Here is a 23,570-nt window from a genome sequence, read left to right as displayed (position 1 = left end):
AGATTGTCAGATGCTGTGCTCTGCCAATTTTGTTGCAAAGTTCAAGACCAACGTTGGCAGAATTCTGGGCATTATGTCAAATAGAGTGTTTTAAAATAAAATGTCTGAAAAGACTTTGCTTAGGTTTTAATTACAACATGGATTCACATGTCATTCTGAGTGTCTTGCATATTTTTTGCTTCTGATAAAGAATAAAAATTCGAAAAGGTGATTTAGGGCCTCATTACGAGGTTGGCGGAATGGGTTTAACGGCACAGGTAATGGTGCCGGTGCCAGTAAACCCATTCCGCCCTATTACGAGGTTCCCTTGTGGGACCCACTCAGAACATCTGGTCAGACCAGACATCCTTTGCAAGGGGACCAGGGAGCTAATAATGGGCCTGTTATTAACGGGCCCGTTATTAGCTCCATCCCCATTCCCATTGAGCCCTATGGGGGCTCAGATGGGAATGGGGATGGGTTTCTTGAATGAGGAATTATTGGGTCCTCCAAGGTTGGAGAGACCCGGTAATTCCTCATTCAGGGAACCCAGACCCAGATACGATTTTGGTGGCAGCCATGGTGCCTATAGCACCATGGCTACCTCCAAACTCGAAATGGGGCCCTTAGTCTCAGTGTATTTATTCTGCACTCAGTTTCATAGGACTGGCATGCAGAGAGATGCAGAACGTTCAGTAAAACAAATATCAAATCAAAGTTAGTCACAGTAAATAGTTTTACTCTGAGAGGTTGAATGAATGTTTTGTGTTTCATTTGTATGATTAAAGTATTCTGGGATGCAAGCCACAGGGGCATAAAATAGTTTTATTGTAGATAAGATACCACAGGATGGGATGAGTTAATTATTATACAAATTCCAGTACTTGTTTGCCTTAGTGACCCTGGTAAAATAATGTTTAGGAATCGTTTTGAAGTTAGTTGCACCACTGAAAAAAATACCCCAATAAGTTTACCACAATACATTACCAAGAGCTAACAAAATACCACTATACCAAAATACCACAAAATACCATGAGATACTAAATATAGCTCAAAAAGATCTCTAACAGGCCCTGTCTTACCATCCTCAAAGAAACTATTGCTCAAGAAACTCCAATTATCGGGTCAAGCCTTATTTTGAATTTCTCTGTTCCTCTGTTTTTGGGGACCTTGGCATTGATTGGTGTTTTCTTGATAGTAACTCTCTTGAGTATAAGAATATAACTTTTCATGTGAGAAGGCAGAAATACCCTTCTTAAGCTTACTTATCTTGGTATTTAAGTTGAAATTCTTAAACTTATTTATAACTATGTTGAATTCCTGTAGTTTCTTTTTCATATTGTCAAGAATCACCCCTCTCTTGGGTACATTCTGTTTTCTCAAGAATTACCAGCATCAGTTTCTCAGAGACTAGATTAGCTGTATTGATTATTAAACTTAGCCAATCTCTCGTGCACGTATTGATGATGAAACTCCAATGTTTCCTAAATTGGACTTGGGCTAAGAAAATTCTGCGCTCAATGCACATAATTAAAATGTCTGTCATAAGGGCTCCATGTACCTTTGGTCTTATGACCTTCATTTTTAGGGATTTCAAGTTCATTCCATACATCCACATTAGATCCACACTTCAGGATTGTAATATCTCCCAATATAGATGGGTCTGCTAAAATCCCCTCAACCAGTTCCTCAGTGAATGTGAGGTATTTACATTCCTCAATCACTTGGCCCCTGATTCTACTGTGAAATTGTTAAGACTGCCAATTGATGAGACACGTGCTGAGTCAAAGGACAGCATGGAAGAATAACCATACCACAAAGGGCCTCTGGTGTATTTGTGATTCTCTCAACTCCCCAAATTGTATTCAAAACAAAAAAGAGAATCACAAAAAATTCTGTCTCCCTTAAAGTGCCTGTTCCTCTTAAAGAAATGTTTTAGTACAACCTGTTTTTTTACATGTTTTGCAGTGACATGTTTTATGAAGTGCATTTATACATAAAATAGCATAAACAAATATGAAGGCTGTTGAGCCATACTTCCGTAGCAGTCTGTGTCTGGAAGGCATGAGCCAGTTGCGGGGGCCCCCACCAGAAGGAACCCATTGAAAGGTTCACAACCTGTATGTGCATCACTTTGCAGCTTGTAGTTGTGTGAGGGCATGAGCCCACACCTACTTCTCCCCACGACCTAGGAGAAGCTGACCCTGCACCCACCTGCTGACTCATTGCCAAGACCTACACGATGATGTCTGTGATATCCATAATGACGTTCATCTACATGAAGGAATTAGTGATCGCCGCTTGTTCCTGCTTCCACCACGTGGAACAAAGAAATCTCCTCTAAAATGGCCGCTGCATTGTTTGGGTGTTTCTAGGCAACAAGCCAGCTTGAGCACGAGCCTCCGATTGGCTGTTGAGCCATACTTCCGTAGCAGTCTGTGACCGGAAGGCGTGAGCCGGTTGCGGGGGCTCCCACTAGAAGGCAGCCATTAAAAGGCACACAACCTGTCTGTGCTTCACTTTGCAGCTTGTAGCCGTGCGAGGGCAGGAGCCTGCACCTACTTCTCACCGCACCATAGGAGAAGCTGAACCTGCACCCAACTGCTGACCCATTGCCAAGACCTACACGATGATCTCTGTGATTTCCATAATGACGTTCATCTACATGAAGGAATTAGTGATCGCCGCTTGATCCTGCTTCCACCACGTGGAATGAAGAAATCTCCTCCAAAATGGCTGCCGCATTGTTTGGGTGTTTCTAGGCAACAACCCAGCTTGAGCACGAGCCTCTGATTGGCTGTTGAGCCATACTTCCGTAGCAGTCTGTGACCGGAAGGCGTGAGCCGGTTGCGGGGGCTCCCACTAGAAGGCAGCCATTAAAAGGCACACAACCTGTCTGTGCCTCACTTTGCAGCTCGTAGCCATGCAAGGGCAGGAGCCTGCACCTACTTCTCACTGCACCCTAAGAGAAGCTGAACCTGCACCCACCTGCTGACCCATTGTCAAGACCTGCACGATGATCTCTGTGATTGCCATAACAACGTTCATCTACATGAAGGTATTAGTGATCGCTGCTTGATCCTGCTTCCAATGTGTGGAATGAAGAAATCACCTCTAGAATGGCTGCCACATTGTTTGGGTGTTGCTAGGTAACAATCCAGCTAGAGCACGAGCCTCTGATTGGCTGTTGAGCCATACTTCCGTAGCATTCTGTGACCGGAAGGCGTGAGCGGGTGCCCCCACCAGAAGGCACCTGTCCGTGCGTGGCCATCGGCCATTGTCCGCCTAACCCACCTTGCCACACCATACTCCCAGTGACTTAAATCCCGCCCTTCACCCCTCTGTTTCTCCCGCTGCCTTTCGCATCGATTTCATCCCCCACGTTACCGACCACTGCGGCAGAAACTGAACTTTAACGCATGGCAAGGGTCTTGCATGTAAGTTCCAATGGGCCTCATTACACGGATGGCGGTAAGGATTTACCGGTACCGGTAAATCCTTACCGCCTTACTACGAGGTCCCTTTGCGGGTTGGGGCATTTAACGCCTGCTTTTTGCAGGCGTTAAAAACCATACCGCAAAGGGACCCAGGGAGCTAATTACGGTACCGCAATTTGTGGTACCGTAATTAGCGCCTTCCCCATTCCCATTATGCCCTATGGGGCAAAAATGGGAATGGGGAAGGGCAATGGTGGAAGGGGGAATTACCGCCCCGCCAACCTTGGAATGGGGCGGTAATTCCCCTTTCCGCCAAGGCGGTACCGGTATTTTACCGGCATGAACCATGGCGCTAATAGCGCCATGGTTCTCCGCAATCCGTGTAATGAGGCCCAATGACTCTGTTATCTACTGCTCCACTAACCTATAGCCAAAGCTACTTGTTGATGCCCCAACAATTTGCATAGTTTCATTCGCCAAGGGGAGTGCTCCTCCCTACATCTGGCTGCTCCCCAAAACAGCTATATATGTATATGCTATGTGAGTGTATTTATATCTCTCATCTGTATTCAGGTACCAAATACATATTCTATTAGCGGTGGTGTGGTCTCACACATGCCTCCAGAAATCTGTATTGGATTAAAGGTCCAGACTTCGGACCAACAAAAAAGGTACGCTAATTGGCCTCTAAACAATCTATGGTACCCGTCTGCACTTGCTAGCGTGTGTAAAACTACTATTGTGTTCTTTGCCTTGCCCTGCCTAAGTATACCACGTTCCTAGCCTAGCCTAACCTGTAGCCTCTTGGTTTACACTCTGCACCGTCTAGATTTACCACACCTCCAGCCCATCTAGCAGCTATCGTGTTTCTATATTTTGCCTTGCTTATATGCACCACACTCTTAGCCCAACCTACAGCCATTGTGCTTATTCATATTTACATTACAGAAATTGTGCTTTTCACCTTGGCCTGCCCAAGCGTACGACACTCCTAGCCTAACTTGTAGCCATTTTGTTTACACTAAGCATTGGCCAAATGTACTCACCTCTAGCCCAACCAGCAGCTATTGTGCTTTTATATCTTACATTACAGAAATTGTGTTCTTCAGTTTGCATTGTCCAAGTGTACCTTACCTCTAGTCCAACCTGTAGCCACTGTGCTTTTACTTTTTGCCTTGTTCAAGTGTACCGATTATCTAGCCTAACCTGCAGTAATTTTGTTTGTGCACCTCGCTCTGCCTAAAGTATATTACCTTAGGACCGAGTCATGCTCGGTTTGCTACTTACCATTATGTTCCCTTTCTGCATTGTGCAAGACTACCTACCGGGCTCAGGCAGCTCCGATATCAATATTGGAAATGGCCTCACTAAATAGCCTGTCACCGGCATTACCCCATCCCATGCCCCACACCATTTCTATCCACCACACCTTCATTTCTGCCCATCCAGAATTACCCTTATACCCCAAGCACCACTAAATGCTCAAAGAACTCATTGCCTGTAGATCTCACACCCTCGATACATCAAGTGTACACCCCTAGCAACTCCTTAAACTAAAACACCTACCCAATTCATGGTTCCACTATACTGCATTTCCTAAGAGCATACACCTTCCTGACTCCTACCAACTACAACTCATCTTGTACAGTGCCCTCACAGCTAAGCCCAAACGTCAGCCCAGAAACAAACAACACAGGACACCAACTGGAGCCTTAGCTAAACATCCCATTAATGACACCATTGATCAGACCCAACCCCTTACATCTGAGCCCTCCACAGAGCCATCTTATAACATCAAAGGCGTCCTTATTAATGCCCGATCATTATGAGCTCATGCCATTGAAATCCATTACCTTATTATCAAACAAAAACTTGACCTACTAGTAGTTACAGAGACCTGGTGTCATGAACCGTCCTCACTGGAAGTTATGGGAACAATGTAGGAAGGGTTGAGCAATCTCTGCTTCTGTGAAAGCTAATGCAAACCTGTGCTTTCCTACGGGTTCAGACGCTGCTCGAGTGTTCCTTGCCTACACGCTTTCACTTACTGCTTTGCTCTCCTCCTGTTTCTTCCTCATTTTGCCCCTTCCCGCTGCCTCCTCTCAGTTACTCCTGAGCTGCTCCCTCCACGTTGTCTTTGAATGCCTTCATAGAGTTTAGCAGCGATTGTGGTTGCCGTAGTTCGGTACCGCTCACTTTTCTCTGTGTTTGCTTACTTATCAAAGTAATTCTATCCCAATCTTCTACTTACCTTCTGGATCCTTCATTTTTAACGGCTGGCTCTTGTTCACCCTTTTGGCCAGCGTATCCATTTCCTACCACTCCACCTACCTCCAGTGTATCCTGGGAGTTGTAGTTTCTGCAATAATAAAAAAAGGACTTCAGACAAGGAAAAGAATACCGTTCCTACCTGGAATCCAAGATGCATCATCAGCAGGTCTACTTCAGGGTTTTTCCAGCAAGAGCTTTTCCCTGAAAGTGGGGTGGACTCACTGGAGGCCCCTACTGCTGGGCTTATTGCTATAAGGCAGTGTGGCTTCCAGAAAAGCCCATCCTAAAAACTACAAAGAAAAGCCTAACAATGCCTGGCGAGAAAGAAGGGAAATATCATCCGAGGGTACATCCGACAAAGTGTCCACAGGTGAGGAGGAGGTGGGAGAAACTATTTGTGAATCACCTGGTTTATCTGCAAAGTCTGAGACCTGGTTGCACCAAGCCTATGGACCCCTACTAGCTTTGGCCATCCTCCTGATTACAACATCATCAGGTCTGACAGAGCCATCACACCTGGAGGTGGTGTGGCCATAAAAGCCAAATCCAACCTATAAATTAGATCCTGCCCTATCGAAGAAACAGCAGGTTACAAACTCCTCTTCGCCAAGCTCGCTTCTGATCAGAATACCACTTACAACTTCCTGGTCATCTACAGATTGCCCAACAGTAACACCCACCCGGACTTAGATATACCTTTGATGCTAGCTCCCTACATCAAACCTAAAACTACATGTATCATTCTAGGTGATACCAATCTAGGCTTCAATGACAAGCAAGACTCTAAAGCAGAAGCTCTACATACAGCTCTCACAGATAGGAACTTTATACAGCTAGTCAATGCCCCTACCCACATCAAAGGATGAACCTTGGATTGGATAATTACGCTTAACTCTAAAATATCCATTGAGTCAATTGTTCCACTGGACTGGACGGACCACCATAGCATCAACTTTTCCATTACTAGAAAAGAAATAAGTCCCCCAACGACTAAGGTATCAGATATTTATGAAATGAGAAATACCCATAAGCTTACAAATGAGAACTTAGCCCCCTTTATAATGGATGCCCCACCATCCAACATGGTCACTAGCAACAACGCCGGTCTCCTAGCAGAGATGTACCACAAATGCCTTACCACCACTATTGACATGGTAGCACCTTTAACAACCAAAACACGCTGTGCTGACAAACTAAACAAAACATGCCATGCTGACAAACGAAAGAGTTTCTGGATTAACGAGGAATTAGTTTTGCTCAGACAAATTAAAATATTGCTAGAATATATCAATAAAAATCCCCTACAACAGACTGTGCCATGGCCTTCAGAGCTGCCAACAAAACGTATAAAGCTGCAAAAATGATCCATAATGCTAAGGTATACAATATGCGCATTAGCAAGGCATCCTCAAACTCTAAAGAACTCTTCTCCGTTCTTAAAGAACTGGAAAATCCAATCCCAGTTACTTTGCCTGTGAACGCTAGTAATGAATGGTGCACGACCATCCAAAATGTGTTAGTTTCCAAAATTGAGCTACCCCAAAAGAAAATCCTCACAAAAAGAAAAATACTAGCAGATAAAAATGTACTCAATACCAACCTCAATACTACTAAGGAGTGACTCAAGATACAGAGGCAGATACTATTGCCAAATGAAAAGCATCGAACTGCAAAGGAGATAACTTCCCTGCCCACATAGTTAAACTTACCACCCCTCTCCTCACCCCTATCATCACAAACTTTGTGAATGCTTCTTTGAACACTAATATAGTCCCAGCAAGCATAAAAGAAGCATGGGTGACCCCACTACTAAAAAAAAGTCTCTTGACTTTTAATGTTAACTTGGAGGTCATTCCATAGTTTAGGGCCCATGACTAAGAAACGGCTGCCTCTTGCTCTGGAGCTTTTGAATCTTGGGACAGCAAGGAGCGATTTTGTGTTGGATCTAAGCGTTCTCTTTGATTGTTTTTTACTTATTGAGTTGTTTAAGTCGATGGGGGCTTTACTGGCGAGGCACTTGTTGGTGATACACAGTGCTTTAAAGATAATTCTTGCTTTAATGGGTAACCATTGTGTTTCTCTCCTGATGTTAGAGGTATGGTCAGACTTCTTGATTCCTAAGGCTGCTCGAAGCGCTTTGTTTTGCATTAATTGTAGTTTCCCTAGGCTGGCATTTGACGTCTCTACTAGGGGTATATTACAGTAGTCCAACTTAGATAGAATGAACGCTCTTGCTAGTGTGATGCAGTTTATATGCGAGAGGTAATGGCGACTCAATGCAATCAATTTAGAGGTGTAAGATGTGGACGCTGATAGCGCGCTTATTTGTCTAGTCATTTTGAGATAAGCATCTAGTTAAACTGCTAGGGTTTTGACCTGCTTCGATACAGGTATCAGGGAGCCATCAATATTCATGGCTGAGTAGTCTGAATGGAGTGCACTGATTTTGTTTTGTGAGCCCACAATGAGAATTTTCGGTTGTAAACGGTGCCGGTGCATCCGACGTCCCCATTCCCATTGAGCTTTATGGGGCACAAATGCTAATGGGGATGTAGCAGGCCTGGCACATGCGAAAGGGCAATTACCGGGTCCGGCTGGGCCGGAATAGCCGGTAATTGCCCATTTGCGGGTGCTGGTCCCAGATGAGAGTTTGAAGGTAGCCTTGCCGGTTTTACAAGCAAGGCTACCTCCAACCTCGTAATGAGGGTTCCATGTGTTGAACTCACTGCAAAAATTGCTGTGGTTACAAAATATCGTGGCAAAAATGCTATGGTTTTGCCACTGCAATCCATGTAAAGGATGTAGGTGACAGCACTGCAACCCCCGAACTCATTATGCCATTTAAGGAGAGCGGGGGACACCCCCACAACCCCTGCTCCCCTTTAATGGTATAATGGGGTACACCTTTACAGGATCAAACCACAGCATTTTTGCCACAATTTTTTGCATAGGCGACATTATTGCCGCAATTTTATCACTGCATACCGTAATGAGTTCCATTGCATCAGAAATAGAAGCAAAACACCAGTCAAAGATGGCTGTGAGTATGACACAAGTCAGTGAATTACTAAGCAACAAAGTGAGAGGGGTGAATCTATAGGAAAGGGTGATAATGGGGAGTTGCTGAAAGGTGCAGGTTCAATTTCTGTAAATATAGATCGTCTGCAGGGAGTCACAACTTAGTATGGGGATGATGACTACTGTAGTACGCCCACACTTTTCCAATTAATTCAATTGAAAAAGACGTGTTTTTTTGGCATCCTTAAGTATTTGATATTGCCATTGATCTATGTTGGAAGTATGACGCTCCACTGGTGATGCAGCATCAGCTAATTTGACAGCATGCACACCATCCTGAGGATGCTTTAAAAGGCTGTTGGAAGATGTTCACAAAACACTTTAAAGAACATCTTCCCATCGTGATATTTCCTTCTGCTAATGTGTTGTAAAACAGTTTATATCAACATACTTGCAATATGCTATTAGTCATTGATAAGAGAAAGGGGGACAGTCACATTCAATCTAAAAAAGGTTCCAAAACTCCTATTGGAGGTCCCCATTTCTAAGATTTCTGCTAAATATATTGCATACAGGTGAGGTACTGCAAAAACCTGTTTATGATAATGGCACTATTTGGATTATAGGTGTTGTAACAAGGTAGGAGTGCTCCAAAGAAAGGTTTTGTGCAGGGATCGAATGTGAGGCTCTGCAAACACTCAGAGAGGAACTGTGAACAAAGTATCTTCAATATTTTCAATCCATGAGTGTGACAGTGTTTTACAGTAGATTAACTAGTGGTGAAGAGACTGGACTGTTTTGAGGCCTAGTAAAACTGCTTAAGGCAGCAGGGCTCCTCGAGTAGAGCTGGTGAAGAAGATAAGGTGGGTTTGGATCCATGGATTACCTTGGATTTTCTCTTGCCTCTGCAATGTACTTTATTAGGGAATTTAATTTGGATTGCCCTTGTTTCGTCAGACTTCACAGTGAACATTATGTCCTTGAATATGTATTTTTTGTTGTGTGATTTTAAGTAATATGATCTTAAAATGTATTGCTGCTAGTTATTTGTGATCTTGATGTTTGAATTTAAAAATGTATTTTAACTGTGCTTGTTTTTTTGTCAATTTGAGTGTGTAGAAAGTATATGTGTGTATTCTTTTACAAGGGATGATTTGTGTTTTGTATAAGGTCGTTTTATACAACCATTATTACAATAAAACAAGGCTATTACACCCTTTATTGAATGTTCATTTGACATACTGCGTGTGTACACCACCTTTAAAGAAAGCACATTTTTGGCTCAGAAATGTACACAGAGAGTGCAGAAAGAAGCATCTGTGTACTTGCATTTAAATGCTTAAAGGCCTTTGGAAAGATAATTAATATAAGATTGTCATTTGGTACGGTTGATTTAAGTACCACCAAAACTATTATTCAGGCAATGTATATTATTAACACAAACGGTCCCTAAACCTAATTCCATGCTTCAGCAGAATGGGGTTTATTTTAAACATGCGAGTCCATGGTAATCATACATTAGGAGTTGTTTTTTTAAGTCATATCTGGTGGCAGTGTCCTAGCATCCTCAATACCTCTTAACCTTTTAATTCCCAAGGTCGGGTAAAAGGGAGGTCTTTGTTTAGGGCGGGTACGACCCACTTGAAATGAATGGGCAGGTAGGAGGCTTGGTGTGTGAATTAATTAATTCCAAATTGGGCGACATCCACCTAAAGCGTGTGAGTTTAACGGTATGGGTGCTGGTGGGACATAAACCGAAAGCAGCTTATCACCACATTTTCTTATGTTGATAGACGGATGTAAGACCATATGTATCTCTTAATCTCTGGCACTTGGTTGAACAAAAAACAAATACAGAATCAAATGTATGGCCATTTTGTGTTTACCAACTTAATTAAAAGTCTTACTTGTATATGATTGGAGCCGAACAAGTGTGAAGATGAGTTAGTATGCTTCCCATTCTTTGAGAATATTCTCACTTGATCCCAATTTGAATAGAAGACTTCCGAGTGCTGTGCCCACAACAACCCATTGTATAAAATGCAGCATAGGGCGAACGAGGAAAGCAATGATATTTTGAGCCTGAATCTCTTTATTCTGCAGAGGGGCAGAATATGGATTGCGTTTAGGCATCTTCACTATTTTTGTTCAGTGACTATCACTTCCTCCATTTTCTAACCTCTTACGATGATTCACTGCTGCCCCAATGAAATTCCACTAAGAGCCAGGTCCTTTGTGAAATGCTGCAAAATGGGAAGGTCGCCTCATTTGGAGACGTCCACATTGAATTCCAGCAGAAGGCTTGAGAGCCAATAATACTCTGCTAAAATGCACATGTTAATGGAGTGGGAACACTCCATTCTGTTAATTACCTTTTGGAGAAGTCAACACTTAATGTCCCGGTCCCCATCCCTATGGATAAAGAGGGCTGATCTAAAGGAGGAAAAGGGACAATGACCTTAATGTCCCTGAGAAATAGAAGGGACAATGCTGGAAGAACTGTGGAGCCTGTCTGCACTGAGAAACTCTAGAACAGGACACTTAGGTCCCCTGAGTGGAGACAGTGTCCGCTAGGTAGCTTAGCATACGCCCACACATAAATCAAATGCAGAGGAGAGCTCCAAATCAAAAGGGTTATTTTTGATAGACCACTGAGCACACTTTGAAGTCATTACCGTTGTCACTCTGGATGCACATAATTATTTCTGAAGGTACTGGCCTCGGTTTATAATGACTGCATCGAATGTCAAAGCATCTAATGCCTTAGTATCTAAAACATGTACCCCTGAAAACCCATTGGGGATCATTACGACCCTGGCGTTAAGGGTTTAACGGCGCCGTAAAAGGTGTTGGCGCCGTTAAACCCTTAACGCCTGATTACGAGGTCCCTTTGCGGGACCCGACCTTAACGGCTGGTCTAGACCAGCCGTTCAAGTAGGGACCCGCAAAGGGACCTTGGTGCTAAGTACGGTACTGCAATTTGCGGTACCGTACTTAGCGCCTTCCCCAGTCCCATTGAGCCCTATGGGGTGAAAATGGGAATGGGGAAGGGCCATGGTTCAATGGGGAATTACCGCCCCGCCAACCTTGGAATGGGGTGTAATTCCCCATTGAACCATGGCGGACCTGTTACAACACCGGCACCAACCATGGTGCTAATAGCGCCATGGTTTAGCGCCGGTGTTGTAATGAGGGCCATTATAATTAAAATAAAACCTTTGCCTTTGAAAAAAATGCATTCAATGTTTTTTTTCAATGCATATTTTTCGATGCTTTTGTCATTCAATGCTTTGTATTCCAGGCAATGACTAGATACCCTGGCCACAGTTGGAACCCTGATTGACCCACCTGATGTTTTAAATGCCTGACCACCTCCTGTGCTCAATCCTTCCAACATTTGTTGGGCCTGCAAGCAGAGCCAATAGAGAAATCCTGTTTGACGTAATTCCCAATGATTTAGATTCGTCAAGACATTTAGCCAGAAGAAGTTGCCTGGATTGAATCTTCCACTTATACTATCGGGAGAGGTACCAATGGTTGATGCTGTTGAGCCTTCTGAAAATTACTAAAATAGAAAAAGCACTGGCTATGGATTATTTTTCAGGCATCCCATACACCTCAGTGCCATTGCCTTATTATGAACCCTAAATAGTGGTTATGCCCCCACTTTCCTACCTTGGCCAAAGATATTTAAGTGATTATTCCCATTTTGTGTTTTTTTATTTCCTTCAACAATGTGCCAATTTTTTATTTTTATCCAGCAGAACAATTCCTAGTTTACCTTCCTCTATGTACCAATTCTGCCTGCACCACTGCCTGTAGTTTCTTTCCAGGGGTTGAGGGGCTTGGTGTGTTTAGTTATTCTCTGCTTTGACCACTGGCTATTTCTTTTTATAAATCCTTACGTGGACATCCCGTTTATGTTGGTGCTTACCACACTATTGTTGTTTGGAATTTCCCATTGCTGATTCACGTCTCTGGCAAGTTTAGCCTGCCCTCATCCCCAGCTGCCAATACAGAGAAGAAGGAAGTATACTATGTGCTATTATCTGTTGTACTTTTGCTAATGAAAGACCTCTCAGCCAAAAGTGTTGCAGGGTTGGACATAGCGCAGAAAATCCTTAGTTCACCCATGTACTTTTTCTGGCCATCATACTACTTTGTCACAATATGGTCCAAGTCAGCGCCCGCTGTACAGGCAATGCATATCTCAAGCTTTTCAACAGGAAGTGTGAGTAGTCCATCCAGTGCTGGGTTGTTCCTTTGCATTGTAGTATTTGTGTTTGAGTTACACAATCAGAACATCAAGTGCCCAATTGCTTGGGATGAGCTGTTCATACCTGTCCGACGATGACTTGAAAAATCTGTACGGATTCCTTATGTGTTCATTTTTATTTTATTTATTTTCAGCGATAATTATAGTGCCAACATGACACCCATCCGGGGTTTGAGGATATTGGAGTAACAGTGTGAAGTTTCTTGGACTATTTCTCACTTTGGTTTGCCTGTTCACTGTGTAAATTACAATGGAAAATGATTCAGCCAAGTCGACCTGCCACTGGCATCAGAGATTAGTGATATTGTGGGTGGCCCTCTAGTTCCCCTAGGCCCATGCTATTACATCGCCCAGGTACCTCCTCCTGAGAGTGGTCCACTTACCATTAATTCAAAACAACATTTTCTAAGAAATTGCTTGGAAAGGGTAATGAACTATTTGCACAGCGTAAGAGAAAACGGAGATACATGTAATTCAATACAATGTAATGTGATGTAATATGGCACTTGGAAAGTGCCTTATGCAATTGGTATGGCCTCAAAGCGCTGTAGGTGAATGCCGTTGGAGGACTGAAGTCTGAGGTATGTGAGAGTGGTCACAGGAATTTACAATGCATGTGTGCATTTTAGACAGTACTGAGATAGGTAGGGGAGGCTAAATCCCTGCTAGCGACCCATGTAGAGCTAGAGCTGGCTTGTGGATGGGTGCTGTGAAGGCTGTCACGAGCGTATGCGAGTCAAGGACAGTATGAACTGTCATGACCTTATTACCTTTAGAAAGTCGGTATCAGTTTGTGAGGAATATTTTTCTTTTTCTTTCGTACATTTCCAGAAATTCTGCATGCCAGACCAGTGTCTTTAAGAAGAAACAGGTAATTAATTTGCCAACAAATTCCAGGGTGGATTTTAGCATGAGTGGAGGACAGGTTAAAATGATCCCCCTATTTCATATCTCCTATCGTGCAACTGTGATACATTAGTGCCCTGGATATAATCACAAATGGACTGTTTAGCAATGCAAGGAGTGACAAATGCTTGGCTGTAAATTAAATAACAACCAAGCGTGAAATATGTGATATAAATATATGGGCACTCGGCAATAAAACTAATGATGCCCTTGATCTCTTTTCTTCTGACTAATTTTAATGTCCTCCCTTACTGAAACACGGTTTGCAGTCATCAACACTGCTGCCTCTGCATTTTTTCACAGATAATCAACTCATATTTACTCACATATTCAGGAGAAACTGCAATGGAGCAAGAGTTTAATTTCTCTAGTGTGAATCCATGATCCTCTCCCGCCTGCCTCACTTTCATTTCCAGACCTCTTCCTTTGAATTTCCCCCTGCGTGTACAGAGGTTGATGTGACATTATACCAGAGCATCGAGATAAAGCATTATTGCTGCATAGGTCAGTAAATAACAAACGGAGAGTTTCTTCTTTAGGTACGGCTAGGAGAAGATTGCAGGGTACCTTTTCTATCGGATCCGTTTTCAATGTGCTCAACAGCCACGTGGTCCATTGCTTTTTTAGCTTCTGATTGGAGACATCACACATGGGGTCATTACGACCCAGGCGGTAAGTACACCAACTTTACCACCATGGTGTAAACTATGTTTACACCATGGTGGATGGCGGATTTTCCGCCCCATTCCAAGGTGAGTGGGGCGGTAAATCCCCATTTCCCATTTACCCTTCCCCATTCCCATTTTTGCCCCATAGGGCATAATGGGAGTGGGGAAGGTGCTAATTACGGCACCGTAAATTACGGTGCCGTAATTAGCACCAAGGCGGTTTAGCGCCATGGATTTTAACGCCTGCTAAAAGCAGCCGTTAAAATTGGAATCAGGTGTTAAGGATTAACGACGGCGTTAACCCTTAACGCCTGAGTTGTAATGAGGCCCACAGTGTACTTCCACTGCCCATAAAGAGTGCTTGAGGAGAGGTAGGTCATTCTCCTGCTTACCTCTACAGTAAAATATCACTACAAAATATATGTTTTCCATCCTCGAACGGGGATCTGGCTTTAATGGTGATGCAAGTTACTCTTTAACAGAAGAAGGCAATGTATAAGAACCACTGACGAACTATGTTTCGAAACATTTGTAGGTACACAATACTGGAAAACAATTGCATGGAATTAATAGACTGTCTTTTTGAAGGGTACTTCTAATACGTTCAGTACTATACTATTTATGGCAATACTATACATTGATGTATGCAAAAGAGGATCCAAGTCATGACTGAGCACTACTATCCGCCCTGAGAAAAGCAAAGTCTGAACCACTTTAAAACCAGAAGTAGTGTTGGGGTGGAAATTAACCTATCCCACCCACTAGATGCTTCCACATAAGGCAAAACCCACATGAAGCAATCTAACTTACAAGGGGGGGGGACAGTCTGCGTCCCTGGGCACCATATCGAGACCTTGTAGTGCACAGAAATGAATGCTTAGCACTAGAAATGCCCAAACTCAACAACACCATTTTGTAATAAGCCCCAGATGAGACATGCTGCAGATCCAATCTGCTTGCGTTCCGTGTTCACAGAGCCCAATTTCTAAATAGCATGCAGGCTCCGATTGAGCCTTGTTCCCATGGAAGTCCATTTCCCTCTTGTCCCTGCAGTGTTGCGTATACTCAGTATCACCTTCATAAATGTTCCTGACACAGAGTGTGAGACAGTACAAGGCCCGGGTTGTGCCTATTCATCTCTGCTATACTACCATCAAGCCTCTGACACCCACCCAGCCAGCGCGGTGCCGGCCGCACATCACTAACCTGACCCCCACTCCCTTGGCTATCTGATAAGCACACGACCCCCAGGTCCTAACCTCCATAAAGCACCCACCAAAAGAATGTATGCTCAGTATAACTGTATCTTATCCTCCTCTCTCCTTGGCACCCCTTCGCTGTTCCGCACCAGATACCTGCCATAATGAATGAATTGCCTGTCTTAGTTGTTTAGTTTAGCTAGGAAACAATGTGGTTCATGTCTGCCCTTACCTTCACTGCATGGATAAGCCCAGCTGACCCACGTGGAGCCAGATCGATGGAGAAGAACCAGCCAATTACTGCTTGGCATCCCCTATGGAGCAGGCCCATGTGTCATGTGCCTCCAATCAGGAGCACCCAAATGTCTTGTAGAGCGATTATGCTTTTTGTGTTTATAGACCTATGTATGTGACCTGAGCGCTCTCGAGCAGCAGAGTTCTTTGCTGATATTTTACTTGTGGGTAACACTGGGTTTGCAGGCCGGAGGTTGCACTGATTACAAACAGCAAGTTAGCGTTGAGTCGGGTTCAAACGGGGAATCGTACAAAAATGTTGACCTGGGAATTGCTATGGCCGAAAATGTCGACTTAATTTTTTTTCACCCCCCCTTTACACCAACTATGTATGTGGGGGGGTTTAGAGTATAATATTAATATGGCGGGGGTTGCGGGGGGTCTCCCCCCGCATATATATGTGGTTTAAAGGGTTAAAAAAAAGTCAGCATTTTCGGCCATCGCAATAATCACATAGATCCTTCAAACGGTGCTCTGTGTGGTTTATGCAATGCAGGTCAATGAGTAACACTGGTTCCATGGTGGTGAGTGATGCTCCAGGGGTCAAGACGAGCTGTGATGTAACATCCTGGATGTTCAATAATTGATTTTATGATGCAATGCTTTAAAGATGTATGCACGGTGCGCTGATGCTCAAGCCGTACAGGTGATGAGGCTCTACTGGTGCAATGCAGCATTTAACTGGTTTCATGGTTGCAAGAAGTTGTTTGAATTTCAAGGTGAGTGCCAAAGGCAACAAGGCACCCCCCTGGTGGTTCAACAGTGGCAAACATGGTTCAAATGCAGTTCAAAATTATTTGAGCGATGAAAACAAGAGGCATTACTGCTCTGGATTCTGTGAATCCTAATACGGCAGCTCAAGGACACGACTGGTCCTTGTTTTAGGGGAGTCTAGCTAGCACCCTGAGTAGTCCTTCATCTCCAGTGAGGGACCTGGGTAACAGTGCAGCTGGCAGAGAGAGGCAGGTCTGGTCTACAACATTAGATCAGCTCAGCCCCAATGGGCTGTGGGGCTGAATAGTGGGCATAGCGTGCCTCTTCCTTGAAACACTATGGGGCTCATGTTCTATGAGCACATAACGCAAATGAATGTCGTAAATGCCTTGGTTAAGGCTTTTACACCAATCATTTTGATTGTGGTTCATATTCAATCATTTGTATGGCAGAGAGGAGGGACGGAACGTAACTTGCATTTCCACCACCTCCCTTCCTCTCCACCATACAAATTCTGCAGCATCTGTGCCGGCATCGATTTTCATGCTGGTGCAAATGCTGGAGAAACATATCAGGTCTGCTTGCTTTATGCATCAGCATAAAGCAGGCAGACACCATAGGGAACCATTACACATGCTTCCTGTTATGTGAGCATTGCAGGGAGCATGTATAATTACAATGAAACCCCGCAACCCCTGCCATGCTCACATGTCGGGGAGGGTTGCATTGTTTTTGTGAACACTGCTTACCATGCGGACATGGCAAGCAGTGTTCGCAATTTAAATTAAGGACGGTTTAATTGTAATTGTGAGTGGAGCATGGATGTCAGCATTTATTCACTTTGCATGGTGGAGTGCAAAGGTGCAGGGCAAAAAGTGTCACACACATGTGTATGCCATTTATTACCTTGCACTTTTGGTCTCAGCTGTGCAAATGGCAAAAATCTGGTGGGGGGAAAAAAGCAACATAGATAAATAAGTAATGAATTGCATACATGCATAAATAAATACAGCAAATTATTACACCTGCGAGGTTATGTCTCCGATTCCTGTTAGAGTGAGTGGATGTGTTTCAGTGAAAAATGCAGCAATAACTTTAGAATGGTTTCCCTGTATGGCTATCCGAAAAGGTAAATTCAGCCATTTCCTAACAAATCTGTAAAAGTAAAAATTTAATGGCATGTAAAGAGCCGCAAACTATCTTTACAGTCATTTACAAAATGATAAGCCAGGGTTTTGACACACGCACAACACTCATGCAACCATTAAAATAGCACTACATAATTACAGCGGCTCAAAATAGCACATGGCTGCATCAACAATCTTTGCACTACACGCTTGATTTGTGTTAACATGTTTACTCCTGTTACATCAAAGCGATGTTACAGGTACTTTTCGCTTGTCACACATTTTCCGTGCGTTCAAAGACCCTTTCAAATGACTAGAAATAAACAAGAGATAATATCGTAAATACATACGACATATACGGAAATGCACGTTTGAAATATGGGAGGGGAAAACCCATACTCTCATACACCTCTCACCCCAATTCGCAGCCGCTGTCCTTCCATATTAACCCTGAGTACCCCAAAATCGAACTCTTAGTGCAAAATGCACAGTGAGACGCTTTGGAATACACTGAGAATATCAAAATGTCATCCACATTCAGCTAAAACAATGATGCCCAGCGTAGAACACCTGCACGTGGCAAATGCAAGCAAAGAGAAGAAACAGAATGCAGAAGCAACACAACAAATGGAAGGAAATGAGAGGTGGGTGACAAGAAGCAAATAGTGATTAGTAGAATGAGTAAAGAACATTAGAAAGGCAATAACAAACTATAAGATAAGGAGAGTGAAGGGGCATGGCGATAATGGGGGGCCAGTAGGGAGGAAAAAAGCAAACAATATCAAAGTGAGAAAGAGTGTTAACATGTAGAGGGGAATGGGAGTGAAATGAAGCATGATGAGGAAAGAGGGTCCAGCAGCATGTTGTAGAGCAGGGCAACTTAGCAACCTGCTATTCAGAGATGTGTGATAATGGATTGCATTGTTTAACGTTACAATATATAGACGCCCTACTTCGAATGGAGGACCACAGGGATTTCTCCATCAACCAATTTAAAACCTAATAAGGCCTAGTGGTCATTGGAATATCTTCTGAAAGTCTCTCCTTAGTCAAACACCATGGTCCTGGAGAAGAAACTGTTGATCAGGTGAGTGATATTTCAAAACTCTGCCCACCAATAACCCCATCACCTCGAAAGAAATACCAATTATCAACCACCTGCAGATGACCAAATGTACGTCTATGGAACGCAAGCATTGAACAACACGTCAGAATGATCATGATAAACAGTCAAAAATGGAAAGCCAATCCCTGACAGCCAACTCAACAACAGTCACAGCTGTTTAACCCCTTACGTGCCAAGGACGAGTATGCTCGTCCTTTTTTTAACCACTAGGGTATTAACAGGCAATATTCAACCACGGCTGAAGTCTATTACCAACCGTGTTTTGCTCATAAAGTGGAGCATTGTTAACCACTGCAAACCACAGATGGTAAAGGGCTGAAGGACAGACAATGTATAACTATTGTCTAATGGTGTCAATGGGTCCATGCACATACATTGTTTTTCCTGAACCCGAGGAGTTTAATTGACCTTGACTGACCATGGAGAGACACTTATATGTATTTGGTGTTTTCGTACAAGATACTTCAGAGCAGACAGGTTCCAAGGAGGGAGGGTACATCGGAGGGAAAATAAAAGAAGAAAAATATCCCAATAGCAAAAGAGCATGAAAAAACAATTTAACAATTTAAGACTTTACAAGTGATGTTTTTCGCAGCAAATTCTGGACTTAGGTGCAACCACATTTAATCAGATTTAAACAATCAACCAGAGTGTATGGTTGAGAACAGGTCACTGAAGGACACATTCAGCATGACATTTAGATGGTCTGGAATGTTTTTTGTACCCATTGTCTTAACCATCGTTTTATTTTGCCTCTAGATTACGAGCAATTTGCTGTTTAAAATGAAAGCAAATATGAATACAAATAGTGATATTCACTCCAGAAAAGTACAGTTTCAGGAACTATTGTGTTGCAGAACCAGCCATTCTGTTGGAAGAAATCCTGATCCTTCTTTCATGCCACTTTTATACTTTCATACCTCATGGCCATAGGTAGTCCATCTCCTGGTTTTACATGGAACCTTTCTGGTAAAAACTCATTTACTCACTGATCTCAATAAAGAAAAACACCCTTCTTGCAGTTAGGGATTTTATCTCATCAATTTCGTCAGCAGACTTTATACACTCAGCAATGCCACTTGTGAAGAATGAAAACAATTATGATAAACATTTATCAGGCATATTTTCAATTTCTGGCATGTCATAGCATATGTGTTTCAGTTGCTTAACATTGGAAACTCTCCCGATAATCATTTTTTGTGAAAGCAATATAACAGCATTAGGATTTCAGCTATGTCAATCTCCTTATTCAGCTTAAAATTGGATGGTTGCTAAATTATGACCCCCTCTGCGTGAAAGGACAAACCACACCCAAGAATTCAGGCTACTCCATTTATCCTTAAATATTAAGGGAGTGATGCCTTTTTGTATCACCTCTGACACTCTTCCAATTATCCTGCAGAAGGGGTCCTAATTAATTTACTTGACAGTTATACACACCATTCAAATGAGTATGCTGTCATTCAGAAGGCTGTCCCTCGGGCCTCAATGTCTGTTTCTGCAGCTAGGTATGCCTCAGTCTGTCTCTGCCAGAACACTGCTCCGGCAGCTCTCTCTCTCTCTCTCTCTCTCTCTCTCTCTCTCTCTCTCTCTCTCTCTCTCTCTCTCTCTCTCTCTCTCTCTCTCTCTCTCTCTCTCTCTCTCTCTCTCTCTCTCTTTCTCTCTCTCTCTCTCCCTCTCTCCCTCCCTCTCTCTCTCTTTCTCTCTCTCTCAGAAGTCTTTCCCCCACCTTTTATCTCCCTCTATTTCAAACCCTCATTCAACACCTCCTCCTCGATTTGATTCCATACATTTTCTTTAACATTTCCCAGCTTTTTTTGTGATGTAACATCTGTCCACATCAGGTACCAGAACCTTCCAGGACCCATCTCACCCCCTTTTTGACCTTTGAGCAGCATTCCACTTAGACAAATATCCTGTGCCCCAGGGTGAAATGTTGCATTTCTCCTTATCCTGCCTTACCTCCTGCCTTGCATGAACAAAAAGTGTTCTATTTTCAAGGCACATTGCACTGTTACATTGCTCTGGACACTATGAATGTTTCATGTACCTGCCTTTATGCCACTTATTCCTTTGCCCAAGCAAATCTAATCCACTTTATTTACCCCCTATTCCAAGTATTAGTGTCAAATGCTCAACTAAACACTGTACAGCTCATAAATGCCTTTGCAACCCCCCACTGGAATGTTTACCTCTCAACTATCAGGGGTGACCATATTTGGATTTTCTGGGGCGGGGAGATTCTGAGGCTTCATGCAACCTTTGACAAGGAGACATCACTGGAAGTAACAGGACTGAATATGAATATGATACCACAGAACTTGACATAACAGAAAAGGAAATCACGTGAAGTGAGGTAGTCAAAGGGAAGACAACATTGAAAGTGTTAAATGCTTGGAATGCTAGACCTGGGTGTCCAACATAAAAGGAATCACTGATCCATAGCTAAAAGCAATCCAATATATCTTTCATGGCAGATTATTTGGCTGAAGGCACAAGGCAATGATGATTGCAAGATCATGTTGAAGGCAGTCACATGGTAATGCCCCTACCAAGTTGGCCAGGGTGCTGTCAACCCCTTTGAATTCCATACTGACAACCAGAAACACAATATTGTCTATGAAGACAAATCTATTTTCATGGCCAATATTTGGTTGCTGGACAGGTTCTCTATGAGGTCCTTGTACCATGCCATTGCCTGGATTCGTTTATTTGTATTTATAAACCGCTTTTGACAAAGTGTCATGCATATTTTAAGCAGTGTTAACAAATATTCAGAGTTTTGTCAAGGGCAATCAGCAGGAGGCAGCACTTTAAGAGTGGGTGATTGAAAGTAGGTGATATATAAAGAAGGGCAGATAGATCAGGGATACACATACATTACATGGAAGGATAATCCAGAGATTAGGCACCAGAAGCCAAAAGGAACACACATGAAAATGGGTGCAATGGAGTGTGACATTTATGAGCTGAGGAGAAGTTCAAGCTCGAGAAATCGTGCACCCGGTTACATGTGTGCAACCTGCATCTCGTGCTTGTTTGGTGCATGATTTACATTTAGGATCTTGAGGCAAATTGCTGGAAATTAATATTGAGTCCTCGTCCCTTAATTAAGCGGGCAATGTACTTTACAAACAGAGGAGTTGTTGAAAGAATTTAAGAATACGCAGAGGCATGCACAAATAGAGACATGGCACACAGGATCCCAAAAATGGGCGTAGATGGGCACATTGAATAATGTATCTGCCCTGATGAAGGCCACCAGAAAATAGAGCGCTAAGAGCCCAGAAGACTGAAACACTGTCGACCCATATTATATGACTGATAAAATAACTCACTTTGCAAAAAATACAGGATTAACAAAAGAAAGAAATGCAGTGATTAGGCCTCTGGAGCAAGCCTGCTTAAGAATAGATATTTCGAAACAAGAGACAATTAGCCATTCTTGTGTTTGAAAACATTTGGCAATTATTGTATGTAGATGTTATTTGTGAATGATTGTCATTTGGTTGTAGGGTAAATGCATTGACATATTGTTTATGAGTTATGCATTGTGTCTGTGTGTGGAAGGACATTTATTTTTGTGTACACACCAGATATTGGTGAGGTTTTAAATGAATTGAATATTTTGCAATGACTACAATTTCAGTAAAAAGAAATAAATGGTGTCCATCTGGAGCCTGTATCCTGATCATTCATCTATATTATGTGTATTAACCTGGCGGTCAGGGGTGAAACAGGTACCCCTTTTTAATTTACCCTTAATGTGCCTCCATTACCATTTGCCTATACACTCCACAACATGCACCTTTAGAAGTATACCTGTGGTGCTACAGTAAGCAATATCAACACATACAACACATTCAGCACACTGTTCCTTGACAAGACATAAGTCTGTGTTGTGACACGCAACACTATTTTTGCACACTTGTTTTTTAGTTGATGATCATGTGACAGTACTTTTCATTTACCAACATAATATATAACACTCATTGGCAATGCCAACAGTTCTGGATTTTGTGTAGGCATAGGGAAGGCACTTGCCAGGCACTGCCATAGTGGTATTAACCGGCTGTCAATGGTAAGAGGTGCAAAATGGCCATCAAATAGCAATGCCTGGCACATGCCTAATACTTATATAAATCTTTTTTTTATTGATTTGTTAAACAGAGAACAAAAGGAGAAAAAGAAAGGCAGCACGCACAAAAGGACATTAGGAGACCTATCATCGAGAACACAACAGATAGCAGAGCTTAACATATTCCTTGACATAAATCCGCACCCCCCACCCGGCAGCTGCGTAGGGCGTCGCCGCTGTCCCTTGTTTTAGTCTTAGCATTTATAGTTCCCATTTTCCCCATATTTTCTGGAACTTACGGGGGGAACCCCTTGCATTGTAAATTCGCCTCTCCAGGGAGGCGCATCTGTCCATTTCATTGGACCATCTGTCAATGGATATCCTGTCCCCCGATCCCCATGTGGCTGCCGTGAGTCTCTTTCCTGCACCAAGTGCTACTCCCAGAAACAATCTCTCATACTTGTTAAGGTCAGTTTC

Source organism: Ambystoma mexicanum, chromosome 14 (assembly GCF_040938575.1).
Source record: "Ambystoma mexicanum isolate Mex_15411 chromosome 14, UKY_AmexF1_1, whole genome shotgun sequence".
Lineage (NCBI taxonomy): Eukaryota > Metazoa > Chordata > Amphibia > Caudata > Ambystomatidae > Ambystoma > Ambystoma mexicanum.
Note: the sequence above shows the minus strand (reverse complement) of the source record.